Source organism: Gobio gobio (genome assembly GCF_949357685.1).
Source record: "Gobio gobio genome assembly, chromosome: 8".
NCBI lineage: Eukaryota > Metazoa > Chordata > Actinopteri > Cypriniformes > Gobionidae > Gobio > Gobio gobio.
Genome location: NC_137114.1, coordinates 55,815,574 through 55,830,441, shown reverse-complemented (window position 1 = coordinate 55,830,441; position 14,868 = coordinate 55,815,574). Strand labels below are relative to the sequence as shown.

General features: G+C 37.3%; 1 protein-coding gene across 1 annotated transcript in view; it reads right to left on the bottom strand.

The window, feature by feature from the left end:
- LOC307130042 (NLR family CARD domain-containing protein 3-like) overlaps positions 1–321 on the bottom strand; it is a 35,193-nt gene extending 34,872 nt beyond the window's left edge. Inside the window, exon 1 of the mRNA XM_079822903.1 lies at positions 31–321. The gene's annotated coding sequence lies outside the window, so the exon portion shown is untranslated. The remainder of the gene's footprint in view (positions 1–30) is intronic.
- Between the last annotated feature and the right edge of the window lie 14,547 nt (positions 322–14,868).

Sequence of the window (14,868 nt, the reverse complement as noted above, 5' to 3'; positions counted from 1 at the left end):
TGCACTGAAATATTTAATGAAAGTACTTACTATTTTGACGTTTGATCTTTGTTAATATATCGTGTTTTCTCCTTTATGTCGCAGCCTGAAAAACACTTACAGCTGAACTTTATGTAAAGAAAAGAGAGTGTGTCATCTAACAGGTTTTTCTGGATTCGGCACATGACCGACTCTGACTGGATAGAGAAAATAAATCACAGAACAGCAAAATCATATGAATCCAATGCACATATATGTTCTCAAACACACATATACTGTGTGAAATATACAGGGTAAGATTGAGTGAGATGAAGCTACTTTTAAAAGTTCCTCTTGGGCATTAGGGGTGTGACAAGCCTCGAGCCAAGAGATCTCGCGATACTAAAACGTGACGATATTTCTCCTCGAGGTTAAAAGCTGTCTCATGACATTAGCATGACGGAGTTGAGTTTGTCCTTTTACAGCGCTTGCATTATATTGTGCTGTCTTTACTGCATATGGTAATTCATACTCAGAAAGTAGAACTGAAGTGACATTCATTACAAGATGATTAGAGGTTAAAACATTACAACATGGACCTATGTTGTTGTTGTTGTTATGTTAGTCACTTTATTGTCCACAAGTGGAAATTTGTCTTTGGCTTCACCACAAAGAAACACATTCAATATCATCTCACAACTCACATAAAAAGACAACAAGTGACACAATTCCCCCTCACACTCAGATCCCAGTATTTAAAATTCTGACTGCAGACGACATTTGATACAGCTTTGTCCTTGCTTGAGGTTGCCTAAACCGTCTTTTTGATGGTAGAAGCTGAAATTTAATATTCAAGAGATGAGAACAATATTCAATAATAACCTGTGCTTTTTGTTTGACTATAGTTTGATACATTTCATTCAGTTGTCTTAGTGGTTGTCCTAAATTGCACTACTAATTTTAACTACTCGGCACAGTTTTTGCTTTTCTTTAACTGGCAATAGTCCATACCACAGTCATATTAAAACTAGGGCTGTCAAAAGATTAATCGCGATTAATCGCATCCAAAATAAAAGTTTGTGTTTACATAATATATGTGTGTGTACTCTGTTAATTATTATTTATATATAAATACACACACAAGCATGTATGTATTTAAGAAAAAAATATTATTTTTTATATATAAAACATTTATATTTATATATATTATAGATTATATAAATGTATATGCAGTATATACATGCAAATATTTCTTAAATATATACATGAATGTGTGTGTATTTATATATAAATAATAATTAACAGAGTACACGCGCATATATTATGTAAACACAAACTTTTATTTTGGATGCAATTAATCGCGATTAATCTTTTGACAGCCCTAAAACATATACAGTGGGGCAAAAAAAGTTTAGCCACCAATTGTGCAAGTTCTCCCACTTAAAAAGATGAGAGAGGCCTGTAATTTTCATCATAGGTACACTTCAACTATGAGAGACAGAATGAGGGAAAGAAATCCAGAAAATCACATTGTCTGATTTTTAAATAATTTATTTGCAAATTATGGTGGAACCATATTTACAGGAATTTTTTACAGAATTTTCCCATTTTGTCATTATACAATGAAAGGCCTGTTATTTTACAGATATTTGCTGTAATTTAAATTTCGACTATTACATTTACAGGGAATTGCTTGTATTTTGGTATTACATCAAATTTCTGCTTTTAAGAGGAAATTTCGTGTATTTTTACAGAATAATGTGTAAGTTTACATACAATTTTGATTAATATTTTACAGATTTTTTCAGTAAAAATAGAAAAAAGGAAACAAATGTATTATTAAAGAAATCAGCAGTCATTCAACATGTTTTTCTTCCCATTTAAGATAATGTGTTGGTTAAAGTGATTTTTTTAGGCTAAATAATAGTATTTGTACATATAGTAGGCTAGGCTTAAGTGTACAATACAATTATGTATTGTTTATTTTACTAATGTCTTGCAAAAAGATGCTCATTTTGATATTTTTTTTGCACAGACTAATTGTCCCCTAAATTTCCTAACCACATCTATTATTCATGTACATTTTATGGCTTTCCTAATCGAGTTGCAAATGCGTAGCTTTGTGTGTGAAATTTAATATGCCTTGGCTTATAGATTATTACATTATATATTTAACATAGACTTAACATCATTCTCTGAGAGAGTCTATCATTTGTTAACTGCATGTTTCGTGTCGCAGATTCAAATTTGCCGCCGGTTAATTTTCCGGTAGTCAGGCCCACAACAGTTCGCGGAGCCAGAGGTACAGTGATGTTAGGGCGGGAGATTTGAATTTATTTTAGGCTAACGTTACGCTCGTGAAGTGGACCGTGAGATTAACTGCGGTGTAGAGCAATTGTGAGGAAAAATAACGTGCCATTTCAACGAGAATGTTTCGTCAACTACAGCGACCTTTGACGAGCTGAGTCAGCGGACATCACACCAACCGGTCACTGGCTAAAGTAAGAGTCTCATTCTATTATATTTATATCGTGTGGCTGCACATTTGTGTTGTTGATTGTTTAAAAGCTATTGTTAGCATTTCCAATAGGTGTTCAGTCACATAACTGGCGTTGAGGGTAAAACACGGAAAATTGCAGCAGGCGTCTTTCAATTTTCCATCTGTTTTAAACCAAGAAAGATTAGCTATTCATAAAGTGTGAAAGGTTGTTTATATTTGGTAACTTAGTAGTGTTACCGCCATTATTTCAATCTCTTTGAAGCGATAAACTATCGATGAACTATAGGCCCAAGTTATACAGGAAAGCAGATGAGACTAAAATACGAACATAATAAAATGCATATTCTGAGCGCATCTGCGTACATACCTGTACAGTATGCATATATTAATCTTTTAATAAATAATATATATATATATATATATATATATATATAAAATTTTGATGCCCTGAGGAAATTGTCATTGCACATTGAATCATTGTCAGGTTTGCTGAATGACACAAACAGGTAAGTTGAAATGATATTTATTAAACACAACATATAATGGTCACGGCAGACAGGAAGAAGTGATGAGAAAACTGGAGCGGTAACTGATGAAGTGTTCTGAGTGAGTCTCTTATCTGATGCAGGATGGAAGTCGGGATGGTGATGGTACAAGGCAGGTGATCTGAAGAAGGCAGGCTGGTTGAGGAAGAATCGACGGATGAAGGAACACAGGTAAGTCTTTAGTAGGTAAGGATCGAGTGAGTGAGTCAGTATGGCGATGTAGCATCGACGAGACCTGACAATGACTGGAGAAACTGAAGGTGCTTATAACAGGAAGTGCAGTGATAGGAAATTAGGGACAGGTGATGAACACAGGTGCGATGAATCAGAACTCGGGTGAAGCGGAGCGGATGGGCGGAGTGTAGAGGTCTGACGCTGATGCATCTGTGACAATCATGGGATACCTTGGATAATGTTAGTTGGTTGTGAAAATTGCATCGATCCAGATGAATGGACAGTTACACCCCTAGATAGAAATATGATCCAGCTAACATTATATTTCTATGACTTAACTTTACTTTAATTATAAAAACTATAAATTTAGTTAAAACTACACGGCAGCCGAAAATATAACTGGCCTTTCCTGCTCAGCTTCCAGATCACTGTAGGTTGAGGTTTTGCATTGTCTCAGTAAAACATATGCTGGCATTTTTAATTAATGTAATATACATATTTTTTTATTTGTATTATTTATGTTTATTTTTTGTGATTTCAGGTCATGTGGAAAGACTGGAGATCTACAACAGATGAGCATTGAAATGCAGGTGTGGAATAGTGCACTGTTCTTCTCATTCAACAAATTAATTGTTAAAATCTAATCATGCAGCTGTTTTGTACAGTATTTTTGTTGTAATTGTAACTAGAATCATTCAGAAACATGGATTTTCCTATCACTGCTATCCTGACACATCTCTACCCTTCATTCCAGGCGGATGATCAGCCAGTAGCTGCTCAGTTCTCAGCCTGCTTGATAGAAATTTCCGACCTTCATCTGGATGACCTTTACCTTCAACTTAACCTTGCCAAGACGGAAGTGCTCATGGTTTCAGCCAGCCCATCCTTTGTGTTATAATTGGTCAGTTAAACTTCACAGACACTTAAATAATCGTCCTCATCAGTATCATCTGCTCAGCATCCCAGATAGTATAGAAGAACTCGATGTTGCAACAGAGACTATTCTCTATTCTCTCAACAGACTCTCTCTTTTCCAGTACTTTAGACACAGTTGCTCCTCTGTGCTTAAAGAAGATTAAAGAAAATAGTCCAACGCCGTGGTACAACGAGCACACCCGGGCCCTAAAAACAATAGCCAGAAAAATGGAGCGCAGCTGGAAGAAAACAAAATTAGAGGTATTTCGTCATTCGTGGAAAGAGCACATGATCACATACAGAAAGGCTGTAAAACTGCTAGATCTGCTTATTTCTCAACTCTCTTGGAAGAAAACAAACACAACCCAAGGTATTTATTCGATACAGTGGCTAAATTAACCAAAAATAAAAATGACTTTATGAACTTCTTCACATGTAAGATTGATAATATTAGGAAAAAAAATTTAACCATGCAGTCGTCTACTACAGTATCACATCAGACAGAGCATTGTAGTGTTACTGAGGAAAAATTACACTCATTCACTGCTATAGGAGAAGAAGAATTGGCTAAACTCGTTAAATCATCAAAATCGACAACATGTATGCTCGACCCTATACCAACTAGGCTATTCAAAGAGATGCTACCAGAGGTCATAGATCCTCTTCTTAATATCATTAATTCATCTTTGTCATTAGGATATGTACCGAAAACTTTTAAGTTGGCTATTATTAAACCACTTATTAAAAAATCGCAACTTGATCCTACAGAATTAGTCAATTATAGACCAATCTCAAATCTACCATTTCTGTCAAAAATACTTGAAAAGGCAGTGTCTTCACAATGATGTTCCTTTTTAGAAAGAAATGGTATCTGTGAGGATTTCCAGTCAGGATTTAGACCGTATCATAGCACTGAGACTGCTCTCATCAGAATTACAAATGATTTACTCTTATCATCCGATCGTGGCTGTATCTCTCTATTAGTGTTACTCGATCTTAGCGCTGCATTTGATACTATTGACCACAACATTCTTTTGAATAGACTCGAAAATTATGTAGGTATTAGTGGAATTGCTTTATCATGGTTTAAATCATACCTATGCGACCGTTATCAGTTTGTAGTAGTAAATGAAGATATGTCACACCGATCGCAAGTTCAGTATGGAGTACCACAAGGCTCAGTGCTAGGACCTCTACTCTTCACCCTGTACATGTTACCACTGGGAGATATCATTAGGAAGCGTGGCGTTAGTTTTCATTGTTATGCTGACGATACTCAGCTCTATATTTCCTCACGCCCTGAAGAAACTTATCAACTCACAAGATTAACGGAATGCATAGCTGATATAAAACATTGGATGACCGGTAATTTCCTGCAACTCAATTCAGAAAAAACTGAATTTTTAATTATTGGACAAAAAAGTAGAGAAAAAAAGTAGGTTACTACAAGTAGTAACCTAGAATACTGTCTAACACTTGATGGCTGTTCTGTCAAGTCCTCTTCGTCAGTGAGGAACCTGGGTGTGCTCTTTGATACCAATCTTTCGTTTGAAAGCCACGTTTCTAGCATCTGTAAAACTGCTTTCTACCATCTTAAAAATATATCTAAATTACGGCACATGCTCTCAATGCAAAATGCTGAACAGTTAGTTCATGCGTTCATGACCTCAAGGCTAGATTATTGTAATGCTCTACTGGGTGGTTGCCCTGCTCGCTTAATAAATAAACTCCAGCTGGTCCAAAACGCAGCAGCTCGAGTTCTTACTAGAACCAGGAAGTATGACCATATTAGCCCAGTTCTGTCAACACTGGACTGGCTGCCTATTAAACATTGCATACATTTTAAAATCTTACTTATTACTTACAAAGCACTAAATGGTTTAGCTCCCCAATACTTGAGCCAGCTCTTAACATATTATACTCCATCATGTCTACTGCGCTCTCTAAACTCTGGCCAGTTGATCATACAGAGAATATCCAAATCAACTGCAGGCGGTCGATCCTTTTCCTATTTAGCTCCGAAACTCTGGAACAGTCTTCCTAACATTGTTCGGGAAGCAGACACACTCTGTCAGTTTAAAACTAGACTAAAAACACATCTCTTTACTGTGGCATACACATAAAACCCTTTTTCAATTAAATGATTTTTAGGCTGCATTAACTAGGTCAGCTGGAACCGGGAACACTTCCCATAACACCTGATGTACTCGTTACATCATCAGAAGAATGGCATCTACGCTAATGATAGTCTCTCTGTTTTATCCCGAGGTTTACTGCAGTCAGCCGGATCCGGGCCGTATCCAGTTCAGATTGGGGACCTGCGCCCAGAGAAGACCAACACAGGACCCCGAAGTGTCTGTAGAGACCGTGATTAGACTCCCCCTGCAACCGCCTCATGGACACGGCATCTCAATAATCCCGTCTCCGGCGTGTTGACTCAGATTGTTCGAATATTACAATTAAATAATACTTAAATCGATGTCATCCTCAATAAACCCGTCTCCAGCGTGTTTCCTTCGATCATTCGAATATTGCACTTTAATAATTATTTAATCAACATCATCAACAGCATGTTGCCCCCGGTCCCTCGAATATTCTGATCTATTATGACCTCTGAGCTGTAAAGCTGCCAGAATAATAATAATAATAATAATAATAATAATAATAATAATAATAATAATAATAATAATAATAATACGCTGTTTGTTAATTGGCCAGAGGAGAACTGCCCCCCCCCCCCCCCCCCCCCCCGACTGAGCCTGGTTTCTCCCAAGGTTTATTTTTCTCCATTAGGTCACCTGATGGGGTTTTGGTTTCCTTGCCACTGTTGCCTCTGGCTTGGCGTGCTCAGTTGGGGACACTACATTTTTCAACTAAACATCGAAATAAATCTAATTAATAAACTAAATTAACCATTTAAACTAAATTACTGATCTAATTATTGATCTAAAGCCCACACTGTCACTGTATGATTTAATGTACGAAATACTTATTTTCCACCATAATTTGCAAATAAATCCTTTAAAAATCAGACAGTGTGATCAGACAATTTTCTCATTCTGTCTCTCATAGTTGAAGTGTACCTATGATGAAAATTACAGGCCACTCTCATCTTTTTAAGAGGGAGAACTTGCACAATTGGTGGCTGACTAAATATTTTTTTGCCCCACTGTAACACTCTCGACAAGGTTCTTATAAACCTCTCTAAAATATATTGACTCACACCAAAGTTTTGTAACCTCCTAAGAAGATATAATGATTAGCATGTTGTGAACTTGTTGCTTACAAAAAAGGTTTTCGGGTTTAGGTCTACTGAAAGAGGACAGCCAAGAGATATGTCTGAAGTGGTGTGCAGGATTTGTGCTCTTGTAATCCATGCAAAAGATGGACAGAAAATGAATTTACATGACCATTTGCATTTGCACCATCCCACAGAATACAGTTCTTTGCCAATTCCATCACGCACAACCGAACTTGGCAAAACAGTTAGGGACCAACCAACCATATCTGGGGCTTTTGCCAAAAGTATGAGCGTGACAGTGAAAGATGGAAGCAGTGTACTGATGCTGTAACTAGCAAAATAAATGGTTTCTTTTAATACGGTACAGAAGAGCGCTTTTAAGGCCTTGCTGCAAATATATGACAAGCAATATGAGCTGCCAGGTCAGAAATTCTTCTCGAAGACTGCAGTCCCAAAGTTGAACAACGTCATCAGAGCAAATATTTCAGCAGTGCTGGATGATGTGAAATAATTGGCCCTAATGACTGACATGTGGTCAAGCTGCAACATGATTACTTACACGTCAGTAACCGCACATTATGTTGGTAAAGAGTGGACATATGCTTTGTTAATACCTTTTAATGTTAGCCTACTGTACTAATGCATTAAGCATTTTCTTTAGAACAAGGAAAAATTCGATGTGAAACTTTTGAGTAAATTTTTTTCTGCTTGTCTGTACAAAGTAAGCTATGTTTTATTAATAAGGTGTGTACTGAATTTGGAGTTTCAATATCACTTTCCTAAGGATCTTATATGGGGAAGAACGCATTATTATGGTGCCGTTGTCTGATTTAGCAGAATACTGCCATCTAGTGGTAGTAGGTTTTCTTAGACAGCTGTGTGTGGATCGTGCAAGGCTAAATCTGTGAAATGAAAGTCAAAATCCAGATGAATTAAATGGCATTGACTCGAAATGAGTCAATGAATGCATGTGTGTCACCAGATCCACAAATGCACATCTTACTTGATGCATGCACAAATTATGACCTACATTAATACAAAATTAAAGTTTTGTATTCACATTTGGCAGTTGTTTTGACACATTAATAATTAACACTACGCTTATTCACTGGTAGTTGTTTATGTGTGGGTTGTGAAATGCTTGAAAATCGCAAAAAGAAAGTCTCAAAATCCAATTTAATCAAATGAGATAGACTCAGAAAAGACGTCAGTAAATGCACGCGTCACATTATCCACAACTGTACATCTTCTTTGTAGCATGTGCAAATTATGATACACTAATACAAAAGAAAACAAAAATGTCTCTTTTTACAAATTGCTGCACATTCATTTAATTCTTAATTTTGCGCACACAAGTTGAAAGGCATTTGTTTGTGGATAGTAAAACGTATCTGCAACATTTATCAAGTTCACAGATAAATGTGCATGCATTTATTAATCATTATAATACTAAATTAATTCTATAGAGAAGACATAGCACCGCTGAATCACTCACACTTTTTGTGAAATTGCGTCTCACAGAAAGTTATAAAATTACTGATTTGCTCTGATAATCTGGTAGAAAAACAAGTACTGTCAGGATTTTAAAATGTTAATACCAACTTGGTACCGAAGTATCGGTATGACATCCCTTCAGCAAACACTGTGAGACGATCATGACTGTCCGAAAATGATCGCAGGCTATCTTTGGTCACAAGACCGTGACAACGGCCGTCTTTGAACCTCTCTCACTGTAAGATGTTTAGGAGCCACGACCACAGAAATCTCCACAAATGTTTCACAATGCTCATCTTTCGTCTGGGACAGCCCAAAATCGCACAGTGTGTTCATGTATTAGACAGAATAAATACTATATATATATATATAATGAAAAAGGAATCTTTCATTAGTCTTTGTCTCCCTCTGCTGGTCCAACACAAACACATTCAGGCTCTATATTCTCTCTAAAAAGAACCCAACCTTTTTGAGTTTATACTGTGCGTTTATACAAATAAAATGGTTAATCTGTGAATGAGAAACTGTGATTTGCTGCTGTGAAATAAAAGGTGTTTCACTGCCGCCTCATCAGGTCTGTCAGAGGATCGTTGAAATCTAAATGAAATCTTAATTTATAACAGTGAAGTCACTGTATCTTCAGTCTCTGTTGATTCTGTTGACTGTGAGTCTCTGTAGTGGATCCTTATTCACCATCAGATGATCAGCAGAACATCAGACTCTCCTCTGACAGTCAATCCTAAAATAAAACACACACACAGTCACGCAGTATGAGACATTACGTCTGTCACATCTTTTCATAAGAAAACTTAACACTAACTAGATAACCTGTATCAATTAATTCTCAAAAATGATAATATAGCTTCTATCGGATGCTCAAAGTCACTTTACAAAATCAAAAGGTCATGAAAGGTCACTTTCACACAACGGACAGCTGATACAGGACCAGCAAAAATGATCATTACACTCCACTATAAATGTAATATCTGTTAAAAACAAACAACCCAAATCTCAGATTATCACACACACAGAGACAGTTAAAGGGGAAATAACATTGATATAATTATCACAATCAGTCACAACACTGTGAGCAGAATTAAACTCATATAAAACACAGATTAAAGTTCAGAGATTACAGAAACTGAAGATGAATTTAAGACTCATTATATGATTATATGATGATCTAAATATTCACACACACGTGGTGTTACTGAACCTGCTACAATTTACTTTTATTTCTAGTGAGTAAAACAGCCATTTTAACTTTAAATGAAAATATGATGATGGAAACTCTTAAAACTATTATTACCATAGTGACTCCAGTTTATAATGTGGATCCTCCTTCAGATCAGAGAGCATCGTCACTCCTGAGTCTCCTAGATTATTCTCAGACATATTCAGTTCTCTCAGGTGTGATGGGTTTGATCTCAGAGCTGAAGCCAGAGCAGTACAACCTTCATCTGTGACACCACAGCTCCTTAACCTTTGGAGAACAGTGACACACAGTCTTAGATCAAATTAAGTTGTTTAAATGAAGGAATAGGGCTTGGGCGTCGTGACGTCATTACTTGGCGTGGCGGCCATGTTGATGGCCTCCTTTACTGCTCCTCCGACTACTGCGCATTGTTTACAGACGTACTCCCTCTCAGTCGTGTGTCTTAATTTGGCGTCGAAAATGGATTAACTTTCCACCGCTTTCCTGCTTGGAGGCGCAACCACGCAGACCAAGTATCCGAGGTAACAAAGAGTCGTCGGCTTTCACAAAAGGACGCTGTCAGCTGGATGCAAGAGATGTGGAGAGCACAAGAAAAAATGCCCACCTCCGAATTCATGTGGAAAGGGACAAGTACACTATTTTGTCAGATAAAGTACCGATTCACATGGTGTTGCCATGCAAGGATGACGACATGGTACATTCCTCGATAAGATTGTGTCTGTATTTTGTGCTCTGACAAACATGAGCCCTAGTGTTGTCCTGAAATAAATGTGCATTAAATACAGCCATAAGTGTCTGTTGCATCCATACCCACAATCTTCACAATAAATATACTTAAATTAAATGCATGTGTCTTATAAACAAGACGCAATAACAGTATAATGTGCAAAAGCAAGTAGTGTCACACAATCAGATGTTTTTCAGTGTTTATTTGCAAGTAGTGCAACCTGAGAACACAGAAGAGAACACAGGTGCAGTGCAGTTGGAATGCTTCAAGGTAAAAGGTTAACGTTACATAGGCTTCATGATCTGCAGCTCCTGAACCCATCCATTTGTGAACTGCACATTGCATATGGAATCAAACCATTAATAGTTCCGATTTTGTCCATATACTGGTCCCTGGCTTCCCTATTTAATGTATCCCGGTAAATTCCACATCCTTTTCGGGAATTTAACGTAGTTTTTCTTTCTCCCAACTCTGCTTCTCCTCGTTCGATTTGCTGTATGTTTACATTCGCGAGGCCATCAACATGGCCGCCACGTCCCAGAATGCAACGCGACGCCCAAGCCCTATTCTTCCAGAGTTGATTATATTGAGCATATGGATTCGGATCGGATGACATTCAAATCAGAAGCGCGTTTAACCCTCTGGAGTCTGAGCTCTTTTGGGGCCCTTTAGAAGTTTTGACATGCTCTGACGTGTTTTTTTCAGTTGCTTAAAAAAACATTAATGGCAAAAGTGTAATTACACTATATTCAGCACAAACTGGGCTACCAGAATATGTGAGCAACATGTATGTACGTGCTTGTATTTTTGAGAGAAAAATGTTTATGCAAGGTTTAAAAAAAAACAATTTTTTTTTTAAATTAAGGCCCCAAAACACACAATAGATATCTGTTCCCAAGACTTTTGACTCCTGTCTGTATTTGTATAGAGTTTTTTCTTTAAACAGATGTGAGAATCATTGAGCCTACTCATTCACATAAAACAATATATTCATTTACAATTTGTAAGACAGTTTCTCTTCACAAAGTCAAATTACGAGGAGGCGTGATATCTAATGAATAATGATGAGATAACACCTGAGAGAACCAAAGGACATAATAGTCCGCATTAATGATTTGCATAATGAATGAGCCCAAGGGGAAATTCTGCTTAGGCACAGTGCAGAGTTGCTTCATAAAGGTAAACCAGATAACTTAAAACAATCTATATTATCTGCCACAAGAATTAATGATTTATTAAACTATAATTTATGATTTATTACACCAATTTATTAAAACACAACAATTAGCTAATGAGATTAAAACCATGTTTTTACTCCAAACTTATTTTATATCACAAGTCAAATATTTTAAATAACCTTGTTATCTCATTTGGCTTTGGATCAAAAAATCAGACAGAAAATATATTTTACAATATTCTGCATAATTATAAAAGCTTGAGTCGCATTGCATTATAAATATAATGTATTATGAAAACACCCAACATGGTATAAATAACACAGATAAGCCGTATATTGTCGCAATTGTGTGTTTATCTTCTATCTGCATGTTAGAGCGATTTCTGGAAGCTGTTTATGTCAATGTCACATGGTATCTTCTTCATGTGTGCTTTATATGGACTACATGTGCACGAAGCGCCCTCCGGCTGCCAGTATGAAGTATGAAGAGTTTTTTATGAATGAAAGCAGCTGACGCTCGTATTACAATCTTTAGAAGGTACCGACGGTTTTCAAATTCATAACTCCTGACACATATTAACAAATTACGGTCACTATAATTACGAGGTTAAGATGGCGGCTGCCACAGCAAGCTGTGAAACACTGCTGCAGATTAACACCAAATATCTGGTCCTACAGATGTCGTTGCGTGTCCGGGGCCGTGTCCGGGGCCGTGTCGGGTGCGCTCCGTCCTGCTGCTTCTGTGACGCGGACCGTGGATTGCGAAGGGTCTGCGACCGATCCAGGCGGGTTACAGTATGCGCCCAATGACCAGCGTGGAGAAGCCGTATCTGGAGAGCAAACCTGGCTTTGGTTTAGCCAGCCTTGCATTGTTCCAGCTCTGCAGTGCTCCTCCTTGTGTATGCGACCGGAGGATCATACAGGCTTTGTTTCTCGTCTCAACATCGCTCCCCAGTTTGAACAGACAATCGTTTCGGCCCGCGCTATCATCTTCCACCGTCGGGTAAATTACTTTAAGTTTAAACCTATGGGCACAAGAGACGCTACTGTAAATAAGCGCCGACAGTCCTCATCAAGACTCTTACTCTGTGTTCTTTTATTTATTGGAAATATTTAACTTAATCCTGGTCCTGGCAAAAATGCCTTTATGTCCACTTTTCTATATTTCCTGGGATTTTATACTCATGTTTTAAACAACACTCTGGGCCTGGGTCTACATGCAGGTGTCCCACACATGGACCGATCTCAATTGCAGTGAATTTAGGCAGCCTGTAGGTACACCGATTATACCTCAGTATCTATTTAAATATCCTCCAGGGGCGGTTCTAGGATTTCACCCTTAGGGGGGCTTAGCCCTCACTGCTAATAACACTACTGAGTGTTATGGCTGTGTTGCAGAATGTTGATAGCACAAATGTGCTCATAGCTGAATTACATTACTTTAAATAAACCTAAAACTACAAATTTTACAGTCTTTGCAAGAAAAAAAATTCTGGAATACAGCTGAATTGTGGGCACAGAAACACTACAAAATGTTCAGTGTACAGTGTTTCCCACAGATTAGAACCCAATTTGTGGTGGCGGGCGGGCGGGGGTTGAGGGGTATTTGGGGTTGCTGATTGGCACAAATATCGATTTCGATCTTGATTCAGTATCAATTAATATAGCCTATACTGGTACATATAAGGAAAAATAAGTTTGCCTTTTTAGCACCATTTTAAACTGTTCTTGGGTTAAATTATATTTGCTTGCATTCATTAATATTCACTTGTGTGTGCTTATATAAGTATCATTAAAAATATTAGGATGTGAGTCATTAACGTTTTTAATTTTTTTTCGGATGATCCCACAAATGTCTCCTACTACCGCCCAATTGCAATTCTCCCAACTGTTTCCAAGTTACTTGAAAAAACATTATATAATCAACTAATCAATTACCTTGAAAACAATAACCTACTCAGTGATTGCCAGCATGGCTTTCGCCCCTTGCGGTCAACCATGTCGGCTTTGCTGCTTTTCACTGAGCAGATACGTGCTTCTTTAAATAAGGGTCAGGTTACCGGAGTTATATACATATATTTTCGAAAAGCCTTCGATACAGTTAATCATCAAATTTTGTTAAATAAACTTCTTTCTTTTCATTTGTTCTCCTCTGCAATAGACATATTTATATCATATTTAAGTGATAGATCTCAGACTGTAAAAATCGGCTCAGTAACATCACAGCCACGAGTGTGTTCGATGGGAGTTCCACCGGGCAGCATTTTAGGTCCTTTACTTTTCCTTATGCATATTAATGATCTTCCTCATGTGTTTAATTTTTCTAGTTCTTTGTTATATGCTGATGACACTGTTATTTTTCTGTCCAGCCCAAACATTGATACAATTAATCACAAACTTCAAGAAAGCAGAATGTATGTACTTTTATTCATCTAGGAGACAGCTATCTATATCCAATCCCATCACCTTTTCCAATCAAAAGCTCTCAATTGTATCCACTTACAAGTATCTGGGAGTCTCTCTTGACTCACATCTCACTTATTGTGAGCATGTCCAAACCCTAACCAGAAAGTTAAACCAAAAGTTATTTGTTTATAGTAAAATTAGACCATATTTGTTGCTTTCTGTCTCTAAAACATATCTTCATGCCATCCATTATGTCCACTCTGTCGTATTGTTTAGCTGTTTGGTCACTCACAACAAATGAAATCCTTGAACCAGTAACAAGACTCTATAATAGAGCCTACAAGATCCACAACAGGCTTTCAGGTTGGACTCACCACTGTATTGCACTATCTTTGTCTAATGCCTTGACATTTCAGAACTATAAAATAAGCCATGGGATAAACTTGTATTATCAAATCTTAAATGGACACACCGCTGCAGCACTTACTGCGTTGGTTCCAAAATCCAGCTCAAGG